The following is a 13,401-nucleotide window of genomic DNA, read 5'->3' on the forward strand; positions in this document are numbered from 1 at the left end:
TTTCTCCAGATTGAATGGCACCATTCTATGTATATTCTGCCTTTTGATTATCTGTAAATGAATCAACCATCTAGGTTCAAACCTTTGGGGTATGTAACACCTTCTGTCTACCTGACTTTCCCTTGAAATGTTGTAGGTCTGATGGTGCGAGAAATGAAAAGGTCTAAATGGCTCATTGTCATGTTAAAAGACCCATTGATGGTCAAAAGTTCCCCCGACGGGAATAGCATTATCTCTTGTAAATTTTGATCGAGTGTTGTTGCATTATCTGTTTTTTAAGTATTGTTACTATTGGCTATAGTTTGGTCATTTTGTACATCACAATAAACTGGAATGTTAACCCTTCATTTCTAATATTGCCTTGTTGAGACTTCTGTTCTAAATAGTGAAAAATCTGTTATTGGATATGTATTTGGTCTTTAGTTATATGGTAAGTTTCATTTAGTAACATTCATACCCTTAACCTCTGAGTGGAACAGAAAAGATTGAGTATCATGTCCTTATGACCTCTGAATATCTCAACCCAGGCATCAGGGCTTCTTCTATGTTAAGAAGGTCACTGAGTGGTTTTAATAATATTTACCATCCCTGAACTGAGACTGAGTCCAGATTCCTTAACAATATAATTAATTCTTAAAGCGTTTACGTTTTAAATGATTGATTAACTTTTAATTCCATCAATACTTAAGAGTAACGTTATTTTTAAATGGAGTCAGATTAAATGAGTATTTACTTTACTTTATTTTGAAAACCTCATCTTAACACCAGAAAGACAAGATATGTATTGGGGAGATATTGTTATATGTCTCTAGATATTTCCTCCCCTAGACTAAGTATTTTGTGAGCAGGTCAGGGTTAGGTGAGGGTTCACCTAAAAAGTAACTTGATTTTATACAATTTGATGTTGTTTCACTTCAATTAAATCTAAAAAAATAAATCTTTCTGTACGTTTTCTGCAACCACCTTGTCTCCCCCCATCACATGCATTGATGCAAATACAAATGCTTATTGCTGTGGGTGGGTGTGGCTGTTGGTGCAAACACATGGTAATGACTGTGGGTCATCAACAGCCCTTAGCCAATGGCTGTTGATGACCCACCCACAGTCATTACCATGTGTTTACCTGCTGATGAGGATATAAGCTGAGCAGAAGCTCACAATCACTACTCTGTTTTCTTCAGACAGACTTCCAGATCTTCTGCTGTTGGTAAGTTTCTTTTTGCTTGTTTTTCCTTAAATTTGCACCGGGGTCCTGCAGTGTCCACTCATTTCTGTTGCTTTCTTCGCTCTTTCCTGCCTTCTTCTCTCCTGTTTTTCTCTTTGTCCAGATCTCTTTTTCTCATTCTCATCTTTTTACTCATTCATTTGTCATAATTTTCTCTGCTTTATTTCCACTTTGTGCCATTAAAGTTCCACTCTCTTCCACTCTTTTCCAGGAAAAAGAAGTTTCTTCTTTTCTTCAGTGATAGCATCACGTCGAGACCTTCTGCAGTTGTTTCTCCTGACCTGATTCTGCTGCTTCCAGACAACCAAAAGGCAATTTTCATTGCCAAATAAGTATTCCTTCTTTTGCCATTCCTCAAAGTTAAAGTTCCTTAGAATTCCACTGGGCATAGTGGACCTTCTTTCCCGAGCTACTAAAAATCTGGATACATTTGGCTGTTTGGATAACCTTAAAGAAAAGTAAATATGGCAGACACACTGGCAGCCACTAAAACACTAGCAAAAGACAAATCATTGTTTAAAAGACACGAGCATTTCAATGACAAATTTAACAACTGGAACTTAAGCATTCACAGACCGATCTTGCTTATCGGTGACTCTAATCTTTCACGGTTACCAAAATGGAATGACAACAGAGTCCAGGTCGACTCGTTTCCAGGAGGAAAGTTGTGCCATCTCCTTCACATATTGGAGAAAACTAACAAAGCAGACCAAGTCCAGAAAGTCATACTCTCATTCGGAATCAATGACAAAAACAGTCGCAATAGAGAGCGGGTCGAATGGCAGCTGGACACCATCTTCAAAGTAGCCAGAGAAAAATTTCCACAAGCTTTGATCGTTATGCCACTGATCAACTTCTCCAAATATTTACCAACCACGGACAAAAACACACTCTCTGATATAAACACAACACTAAGAAACTACCCACACCTTCCAAAATTACCAGAAGCAAATTTTCAAACCGTACGTGACAATGTACACTGGACTCCAAGAACTGCGGAGAAAATGCTGCTTTTCTGGAGAATTACTTTTTTTGATGAAACAACGAGAGAGAGCAGCTAGATATCCAGTAGCTAAATGATGCTCAATTATGAAGTCAAGAGGAAGAAATCACATTATCGTATCATATGCAGTCACTAGTGATGCAAATGCTAATTGCTGTGGGTCATCAAGTGAGTGGGAATGATGGTATGGGAGGTTCTTCATGAGACTGAATTAAAAGCCAAAGAGAATAGATGAGTTTCTAGCTGAGTTTTAAAGATGTCTATGGACTGAAAGGGCCCTGTCACCTCTTGTTTTGAGTGTTTTATGTAGGTAACTACAGTGGCTGACTCGGGAGGAAATGAAAGCGTGAACCAAAGTTTCTAAATCTTTTGGCTGGAACACTGGAGAGCATTTTGATTTTTGATTTTTCTATTTCAAATAAACAGCTGTTTGCACTTTTCATGTATACAACAATGTTGTAATTTTGAAATAAACTTGTTTAAACTGATTTAAACTTTGTTGATGTCTTTGTGGTCAATGGTGTCTTTTTGTGTCATATAGTAAGATAGACTCATTGTGCTTATATGGGGACATTCATTTCATACTATTATTTTATTATTACTACTATATGTGACCCGTTCCATCAAAATGAGTCGGAAGTCGCAACGTTCTATTTTTAGATAATCAGCTGATAACATGGAAAACCCATAGAAAAACCCAAAATTTTTTTACCCTAATTTCAAAGCAATGACATTCAAAAACAATCTCCCAAAGTTTCACAGTCCAGATAATTGAGAAAAGGCAGATTACTTTTACTAGTTTTGCCCTCTGTCATGTGGCCTGTGCTGTCCAGAACGACAGCTGTTGCCACACCTATGAAACCCTACTTCCTGAAAAGCCTAGACTTTGAGCTTTCATTTGATGTCAATTCTGAGCAAAGAAAAACAGTTTTCAGAGAAAGGATGCCGACAAATCTGAATTCAGTCTGGGATCGCAGGCCACTGAACATGGCTGGAAATAGCACAAAGCTGGCCTCTTGCTGTTAACCCCAGTATTATCTGACCATAACGGTTTTGGCCTGTTTGGAATCCTTAGAATCTGAGCTTTATTCTTGATCACAGTTGCAGCCAATCACTCATTTGGTTAAAAAGCAACACATGTGGTGAAATTTCCCAAATGAGTAAAAGCTCTAATTCATTGTTACTCTCACTTTCATGAGTAATTCAGACAAGGAGACACTTGTTGCAATACTTGCTGAAAAAGTAAGACTGAAAGGTTTGATTTGATGTAGTTTGCCTAATTTTCAGAGAACAGAGGAAATTTCCTGCCTGCAAACCAGGTGCCAGGTTGCTGAAACTCGGTTGAAAATAGCAGAAACTCGGTGGGTGTGGCTGTTGGTGTTGGTGCAAATGTTAACGACAGTCATTAGCATTTGTTTACCTACAGGGCTGTTGTATAGGGGAGAAAGGTGATAATTCTAGGGGCCCAGTGCCCAGTGGGGCCCATAAAAAACCCCAGTAGTCTAATCTTTGTATGACTGTCTGATTTATTCTGCGTAAGACCATGACTAATACACATAGTACAACATCTTTCCAAGAATATTTGTCTTATTTCTTGTCCAAATGTCTCATTTCTAGTCAAAACTAATCTCTTTCCACTTAAAATAAGACTCATTACCTAAAAATTAACTTGTTTTTAGATAATTTTCACTTAAATTCACAATAAATAGAAAAATCTGCCAGTGAAAGTAAGTTTTTTGTGCTTGTAATATGGAAGAAAAACTTGCTCCACTATCAGATTTTTTCTATTTATTCCAAGTGAAAATATGCTTGAAAGAAGTAAAAAGTGTCTAAAAACAAGCTACTTTTAATATGATGAGTCTTATTTTAAGTATAATGAGATTTGTTTTGACTAGAAATTACATTTTGACTAGAAATAAGACAAATATTCTTGCTAAGATACTTGAGTTTTTGCAGTGTAATGCTGCATTAGCATCAAAACAAAGTAGGCTAATTAAAAAACGATAATACATTACGTAGTCTAAGAAAAAAAAGGAAAAGTTAGGGGGAGGGGCCCACTTTAGTATTCTTTAAGGGGGCCCAGAATTCCTAGCAACGGCCCTGCTTGGTTATGAGCATATAAGGTGAGCAGAAGCTTCAGTACTCTGTTTTCCTTATTTCCTTTTTTTCATTATCTCACGGACATTCAGCCTGGAGAGGAACTTCTCTTCAACTGAGGAAGGCCTTGAGTTGACTGGCTCTGAAATGTTTCCTCTCTCATTTCAGAGAAAATCCATTGTGACAGAATCAAAACTAAAAGAAAAACACTGCCTTTCAACCACATGTGACCAACCCCACTGTGAGGGTCTCTATATAAACCCACAAACAAATTTATCCCCAGGTACAAGGAGAGCCAGAGACGTGCATTCAAATCCAAATTCTATTTATTGTACAAACTAAAGCAACTGATGATGATTGACCTGATAATGGAAGGAGGGAAGAACAACGATTAGCTTGAAAAATTATCTTTAATGTTACAAAGTTAATAAATATTTAAAAGCTACAAATAGCTGAGTTATTTTGATTAATTTGTTACAACAAATAAGATCAAGCAGGGGTATACTGCAAATATACACTACCTGCTAATAAAAAGACGTCAGACAGGGTACTCACCACGGGGAGATACTATCGCAAGACCCAGTAGCAACCACCACGTGCACACCGTGATCACAGCAAATCACTGCAACAGACACTGCAACAATTTAAGTAAATCTAAACTACTTTTGGGTGCCAATCACTCTTCAAACCAATCACACTGCATGCAAAGAAGGGTGCATATACCACGGATACTCCCCGCAGATCCTCCCTCTGCCTGACAAACAAACAAAAGAAAATACAAAGTTAATGCTCGGTTGGTTCACAATTATAAATTGATACAATCAGGGACAGTAAAGGACAGTAGACAGGTTAAGATGAGCTGTTTACAGTCATAGCAATGGGAAACTCTCCGCAAACTTCAACCAAGCCGCATGGCACATCGGCCCAGGCAAAGCAGCAGTCTGGCACTAAATCTGAAACAAAGCAAAACAGCCATTAAATTGACTGACAAATATACCTCAGAGGGGATAACCCTCCTACATTACCATGTCAGTTGAGGTTACCTTTTCAGTCTGGGGCCCTGTCAGACACTGGTACTGGTGGAGCTGACTGGCTCTATACTGTGACTCGGGGAAAAGGCTGACTCATGTCCTAAAGAATTAAATGGATACATCACTACTAATTTCTGTATTCTGATGAAGTTAAACACTGGGTAATCAGCAGCCTACCTCCCCAGCATGGGTCCACAGCACATTCAACTGGATCAAGATGACACGGCTGCACCACGATTCTGTGTGGGGATACTAGTCAAAATTCCCCAGAACACAAAATAAAATGTGCAATCAAATAATCTTTTCTATCTGCACAGTTCTCTTTACCTGCACAGACAAGACAGTCCCACCACACATCTACCAGGCCTCAGACAAAGAGGCACTAATGGCTCACACCTGTCCTTATGAGAGGGGAGCTTTCTCTACAGCCCTGCCTACAAGGGGCAGTGCTCCTAATGCCAGCCCTCACCCTCATGAACAATAGGAGTGTGTGTAGGTGTGGTCTGTCTCTAAGGTGCCTTCTCTCACATCTACCCCCTGGTTTTTGCATTGGTGTCCCAACAATGGATATTTAAACCCAGGGTCTATGAAAAACTGAGATGGAGTTAGTGCAAGGCGACATTACAGCGGCTGACTGTGGCAGGCGATGAATATTGGTATGATGTCCTGCGGAAGAGCGTGTTGTTCTTCTAAGAGCAGTATTTGGGAGTGGGGGAGAAGGGACACGAACCTGTACTCTTAGAGAGTCTGATTGAGGTCCAGCCCTGGGCCGTGGACCCGATGAGGTGGTGGGCTGGTCTGATGCTCTTTGTGGTTGAGGCTCCGCAGGCATTGATGGAGGAGGAGACGTGTTACCCGTCGGAGGCTCATTTTGTCGTAACACATAGAGATGTCCATCCTCCTCGTCCAATTGTGGCTCCAGCTGGTTCCTGGGTCCCTCAGTTATCTGTAAGTTCCTGTTGATTTTTTCACAAAGGTTACTGGGTATTGGTCTGATGAGTTGTCTGTGAACGTGCTTTACCTTTTCTGGGTGATGGATAGGCGCCACTGTATACACTGGGCCAGCGCCGTCAGGGACCTTGAGAATACAGTAGGGGACCGGACTCCAATGATCTTGAATTTTGTTTCTGCCCCTGATGTTGTGGTCTCGAACATACACCAGCTGATGTAATTGCAGTGGATCAGAAGCTGGTGCATGTTGACGATCTGCACGTTTATGCGCAGCTGCTTGTGTTCGTTTCTGAGCTCCGTGAAAAGCAACTTTAAGGCGCTTGTGATGGTCCTGTACCCAGCTGTGAACTGGGCCCTGCACCGGCTCTCCCACCCTTCCCAATAAGAAGTCAATGGGCAGCTGGGATTCTTGGCCAAACATCAGGAAGTATGGTTGTTCGCCCGTGGTTTGATGTACAGTGGTATTATAAGCAAAGGTAAGTTGCTGCAGGTACATGGGCCAATTCCTTTTCTGCTCAGGTGATAGTGTCCTTAATAGGTCATGCAATGTCCTATTAAAGCGCTCACATTGTCCATTACCTTGTGGGTGATATGGGGTGGTGCGAGTTTTTTTCACCCCATACATCTGGCACAGCTGTTGGATCACAGCGCCTTCAAAACTCCTTCCCTGGTCCGAGTGGATTCTGGCAGGGACCCCGAAACGATAAAACCACTCATGGACGAGTACTTGGGCCACCGTAGTTGCCTTCTGGTCCCTTGTAACAATGGCCTGAGTGTATTTAGAAAAGACATCAGTTAGAATCAACACATTTTCACGGCCATCTATGGAGGGTTCAAGACATGTGAAATCCATAGCCAAGATTTGATTTGGCCTAGAGGCCAAGAGGTGGCCCATCAGTGTCCTTGGTTTAGGATGGACTGCTTTGGCCAGTGCACACCGTTCGCATTGTTGGCAATGGTTCTGGATCTCTTTCAGCATGCCGGGCCAATAACACCTTTGCCGCACCAGATCCACTGTTCTGTCCATCCCTTGGTGGCCATGTTCATTGTGTAACTGGTGTAAGACCTCACCTTTTAGGTTTTGTGGCAAAACTAGCTGGTGTATGCTCTCTCCGCCCTCAGGCTGAAACACTTGACGGTAGAGGACTCCGTCTTTTTCCACCAGCTTTTTCCATTGACGAAGCATTTCCAGTACTGGGAAAGGCAAGCTGGCCCGTTCTTGTGGGTCTGGCCCTGCACGTCTCCGCCAAAACGTCAGGAACGTACTGATTGTTGGATCATCTCCCTGTAAGGCAGCAAGATCAGCAGAGGAATGAGATGGAAAAACAGAGACAGCAGCTTGTGTTACCTGCTGGTAAGGTGGGGCTTTGGTCTGAAGTAGCGTGGTGGGAAGAGGGGTGCCAGGCAGCTGAGCTTCAATGGATGCCATTAGCTCTGACGGTTGATACTGGCGGGAAAGTGCATCTGCATTGCCATTGGTGCGACCTGGGCGATACTTGATGGAAAAGTCGAAGGAAGAGAGTTGTGATGCCCAGCGTTGTTCCAGCGCCCCAAGCTTTGCAGTGGACAGATGACTCAAGGGATTATTGTCTGTGTAGACAACACACTTCTGGCCCAACAGGTATTCTCTAAATTTTTCTGTTATAGCCCATTTCAAGGCCAGAAATAATTTGACATGTTCCGTTCTGTGGGCTTTAAGCCCCTGCTGGCATATGCAATAGGCCGTACTTTACCATCCTGTTGCTGTGAAAGCACTGCACCGAGCCCCCAATGGCTGGCATCAATTTCCAGGATGAAAGGGAGTGAAAAATTTGCATATGCCAAAACAGGGGATTCCACTAACCTGGTTTTGAGACCTTGAAAGCTCTGTTCACATTGTTCCGTCCAAACTTCCAGTAGCGGCCGCTTCGAGGGTTTTTTTGTCTTGGGGCCGACCAAGTCAGCCACAAGTCGATGTAAAGGTGCAGCCAGTCTGGCGAAGCCTGGGACAAAGCGACGGTAGTAGCCTGCAAAGCCGAGGAATGACCTCAGCTCAGCAACAGTCTTGGGGATCTGCCAAGTGGACACTACAGAGATTTTATCAGGGTCAGTTGCTACACCGTCTTTGGAAATAACATGGCCAAGGTACTTTACCTCCGTCTTCAGGAAGTGGCACTTCTCCAGTTTAGCCTTCAAATTCTGCACACGCAGGGTCTCCAACACAGCTGACAGACGTTGGATATGTTCTTCTGTGGTGGCAGAAAAAATAATGACATCGTCCAGATATAACAATAAAGACTGATGATTTTGTGATCCAAATATTCTTTCCATTAGCCTTTGAAAAGTGCTAGGCGCATTACATAGGCCAAAAGGCATTCTGTTAAATTCAAACAGCCCAAAAGGCGTACAAAACGCTGTTTTCGTCTTGTCAGATTCAGCAACTGGGACTTGGTTATACCCACTAGCTAGATCTAATGTTGAAAACCAGCGGGCACCAGACAGAACATCAAGGGACTCCTCAATTCTGGGTAACGGGAAGGCATCTTTTCTAGTTTTAGAGTTCAGAAGCCGGTAGTCCACACAAAGCCTTATTGTAGAATCCTTCTTTTTCACTACCACAATTGGGGAAGCAAAGGGACTACAGCTCTCACGGATCACTTCACTCTCTAAGAGCTGCTGAATATGTGCCTTGACAGCATCATATTCGGAAGGTGGAATGCGCCTGTACCGCTGGCGAACTGGGGTCTCATCTAGGAGAGGGATTTCATGTGCAATTAAATTTGTACACCCCAAATCACTGTCATGTGAAGAAAAAACAGACTGATAATTGCACAAAAGGGACCTCAGTCTCACCTGGTCTTCAGCTGTGAGGGAGGACAGGTCAAGGGATTCAATTGCCGCCAACACTGAGTTCTCTTCCACATGCTGGGTTGTTATGGTAACCACATTTTCTCTGGTCTCAGCCTCTTCCTCCAAGGTCACATTAGTGCCATTAGATTTGCTGAGGATATCAGCCTGGCAGAGGGTACCAATCTGGAAGCGGGGAAATAAGGTTGCGCCCATAGCTCCAACATTAGTGACAGGGATAAATGCAACACCATTGACTACTTTAACCAGGGCTGGGGAGGCCAGAAGACCATGTGGCAAATTTGCATCCAATGGTTCGAAGAGGGCTGACCCAGTGTGGACTGTAGATGTCTTTCTGCAGGTGGTGGGCACCAATTTCACTGTCCCTGCAGGTATATAGATCTTCTTTTTGCCCTTAACTTTAACAGGACCACTCACTTGAGGTTCAGTCTGAAATTGGGCCCTGTGACAGAACTGCAACGCCCCCTGCCAGGGATCCTGTTTGACTGGGGGGAGATCAAAAAGTGCATTTCCATGTTCCAAAAACAGTTCACTGTAGCACTCCCGCACCACATTCATACCCAGAACGCCGCAAGTTTCTGAGTTGGGGCTGGTACCTGGTGGGTCTCGGACAACCAAAACACCACGCTTGGGGATTTGTTTCCCCAATACTTGAAAATCAAGTTCCATGTATCCGATGTAGGGGATTTCTAGCCCATTTGCTGCACGTAACTTTAGCCAATGGCATGCTTTCAGTCCCTCAGGGCCCCATTTTTCAAAATGTTTGGCAAACAAACTCTCTGTGATGGTAGTAACCATAGAGCCAGTGTCCAATAGACAAGGGATATCCACCCCCCCCATAGTAATGGTAACCTTTGGGCAGGGGCCTACCAAATTGAACGTGGGGTCAGGGGTTTGAGAGTCATTAGAGGAGCCAGTATTGTCCCCATCTGAAATGTGGCTCAACATAACAGAGGGAGCTAGTTTTCCGCCTGGTGGGATAGAGAGTGTGGGGTGGGCAAAAAATGTCGAGCGGCTGAATTTTGACTCCAATGAGTAGGCGGGGGGGCAACTACCCTTTCGTTGTCACAGTCTTTTGCATAATGGCCAGGTTTTTGACATCGGTTACAGATGATTGGTCCCCTCCTCTGAGTGTTCCTGGTCTTAAATGAAGTGTGAGTTGACCTCAATTCCTGTGTGAGCTGATTAATTTGAGCCTGTTGCTGTCTTAATATATCCTTAAGTTCGGCTAATTCTGACCCTACAGTATCTTTCTGTGCTCTGACCTGTCCTGTATGTTGCATGCTATACACTGAGGGGACAGAATAACTCCGGGGTCTGCCCAGTTCCCCCCCAGATCTGCCCTCCCGCTCCCATCTAATAGCTTCATCTCTAATAGTATGGAGGTCATAATCAGGGTGGTCACGAACAATTCTCTTAAGTTCCCGGCTCAAATTCCCATCCCAAACACACTCTATAAACTGGTCCCGCAGTAAACTAGTGGCGTCAGGAACACGTTTCTCTGGACAGCTCTGGGTCATCTTGTCCATCAGTACAAACAATGCGTGAGAGAACTCCCTCAAAGACTCACCTTCCTGTTGTTTTCTAGCATAAAATGCTTCTTTAAGTGAAATAAAAGACATGGGACAACTATACTGAGCCAGGAGGATATCAAAGATCTGATCAGGGTCCTCCCTCACTTGAGTAGGCCGATATTTAAGTTCCTCTCGAGCATCACCAATCAAATGGTCATAAATAAAATGGGCCCTGTCAATGGGGGCAAGCCTGCGAGTACGCATAATGGATTTTATTTCTTCAATCCAGCTCTGGATTCCCATTTCTCCAGTACCACTAAAAAGCGGGCAAGACCGTTCCCTAGGTATATACACCAACCTCTCTTGGGGTAGAGACTGGGCAGGGGGACCAGAGGGACCTGCCTGTGGTTGAGAGACATTTTGTTGGTCCATCCTGGGGAAGATAGGCGAAGGGACAAGCAACTCCTATCACTAAATGGGGGGGACGCTCCAAAATTATACAGACTGCCAGCTGCTGCTTTGCCTTGAGAAAAGAAAAAAAAGAGAAAAACAACAAACTGTTAAAATACAGTCCAAATAAAACTCTTGAATTCACTCCAGTGAACCAACCGAGTTGAATGCACGTTTGGGGCTCAATCCTGTCAACAACGCCAGTTTGTGACCAACCCCACTGTGAGGGTCTCTATATAAACCCACAAACAAATTTATCCCCAGGTACAAGGAGAGCCAGAGACGTGCATTCAAATCCAAATTCTATTTATTGTACAAACTAAAGCAACTGATGATTGACCTGATAATGGAAGGAGGGAAGAACAACGATTAGCTTGAAAAATTATCTTTAATGTTACAAAGTTAATAAATATTTAAAAGCTACAAATAGCTGAGTTATTTTGATTAATTTGTTACAACAAATAAGATCAAGCAGGGGTATACTGCAAATATACACTACCTGCTAATAAAAAGACGTCAGACAGGGTACTCACCACGGGGAGATACTATCGCAAGACCCAGTAGCAACCACCACGTGCACACCGTGATCACAGCAAATCACTGCAACAGACACTGCAACAATTTAAGTAAATCTAAACTACTTTTGGGTGCCAATCACTCTTCAAACCAATCACACTGCATGCAAAGAAGGGTGCATATACCACGGATACTCCCCGCAGATCCTCCCTCTGCCTGACAAACAAACAAAAGAAAATACAAAGTTAATGCTCGGTTGGTTCACAATTATAAATTGATACAATCAGGGACAGTAAAGGACAGTAGACAGGTTAAGATGAGCTGTTTACAGTCATAGCAATGGGAAACTCTCCGCAAACTTCAACCAAGCCGCATGGCACATCGGCCCAGGCAAAGCAGCAGTCTGGCACTAAATCTGAAACAAAGCAAAACAGCCATTAAATTGACTGACAAATATACCTCAGAGGGGATAACCCTCCTACATTACCATGTCAGTTGAGGTTACCTTTTCAGTCTGGGGCCCTGTCAGACACTGGTACTGGTGGAGCTGACTGGCTCTATACTGTGACTCGGGGAAAAGGCTGACTCATGTCCTAAAGAATTAAATGGATACATCACTACTAATTTCTGTATTCTGATGAAGTTAAACACTGGGTAATCAGCAGCCTACCTCCCCAGCATGGGTCCACAGCACATTCAACTGGATCAAGATGACACGGCTGCACCACGATTCTGTGTGGGGATACTAGTCAAAATTCCCCAGAACACAAAATAAAATGTGCAATCAAATAATCTTTTCTATCTGCACAGTTCTCTTTACCTGCACAGACAAGACAGTCCCACCACACATCTACCAGGCCTCAGACAAAGAGGCACTAATGGCTCACACCTGTCCTTATGAGAGGGGAGCTTTCTCTACAGCCCTGCCTACAAGGGGCAGTGCTCCTAATGCCAGCCCTCACCCTCATGAACAATAGGAGTGTGTGTAGGTGTGGTCTGTCTCTAAGGTGCCTTCTCTCACACACATATAGCTGAGAACTATTTTATCATGTTATCTTTACAGGGAAACTTCAACAGTGTGTTGAGAATGGTGGTGAGCTAGAACCCAAGTCTCGTGATTTTACTCTGTAGCACTGAAATTGGTTTCAAAATGTTGAGTGCATTACAAATAAAATGTATTGTGTTTTTATTATTAGAAAAGGGGCGAGGATGAGCTGTGAGCTGTGGTTAGTTTGGATGTCACCATGGACTGACCACATCATTTACGTTATGTTTTATGTTTATATTCAGGTATTACTTATGATGTCATAGTGGACTCATTACATCCCTGGCAACAGTCAGTTATGATGTCACAGTGGACTGATTACATCATTTATTTTGCCACCAAAGGGCTGACTACAGTTACTTGTGTTGTCAAAGTGGACTCACTACATCACTGGCCATATTCACTAGTGATGTCACCATGGACCGACTACATCATTATGTTTTTTGCCAAGTATTGTCTACAGTCACTTATGATGTAACAGTGGACTGACTCTATGATCTACTTTTTCTTCCAAGGGGCTGACTGAAATCACTTGTGATGTCACAGTGGAATGAGATAATTCAGTTATGTCATTTTTTTTTTACCAAAGGGCCGACTACAGTCAGTAACGGTGTCTTTACAGGTCTCACTAAAAAGTCCATTAGACAGCTGCAGCTGATTCAAAACGCTGCCGCTCGAGTCCTCACTAACACCAAAAAAGTGGACCACATCACCCCAGTCCT

At 43.1% G+C, this 13,401-nt stretch overlaps 1 protein-coding gene across 1 annotated transcript in view; it reads left to right on the forward strand.

Moving 5' to 3' along the window:
• Positions 1 to 13,401, forward strand: part of wdr74 (WD repeat domain 74) — a 52,178-nt gene that overhangs the window by 35,052 nt on the left and 3,725 nt on the right. The window lies entirely within an intron of this gene.

Source organism: Trachurus trachurus, assembly GCF_905171665.1.
Source record: "Trachurus trachurus genome assembly, chromosome: 13".
NCBI classification, from domain to species: Eukaryota; Metazoa; Chordata; class Actinopteri; order Carangiformes; family Carangidae; genus Trachurus; species Trachurus trachurus.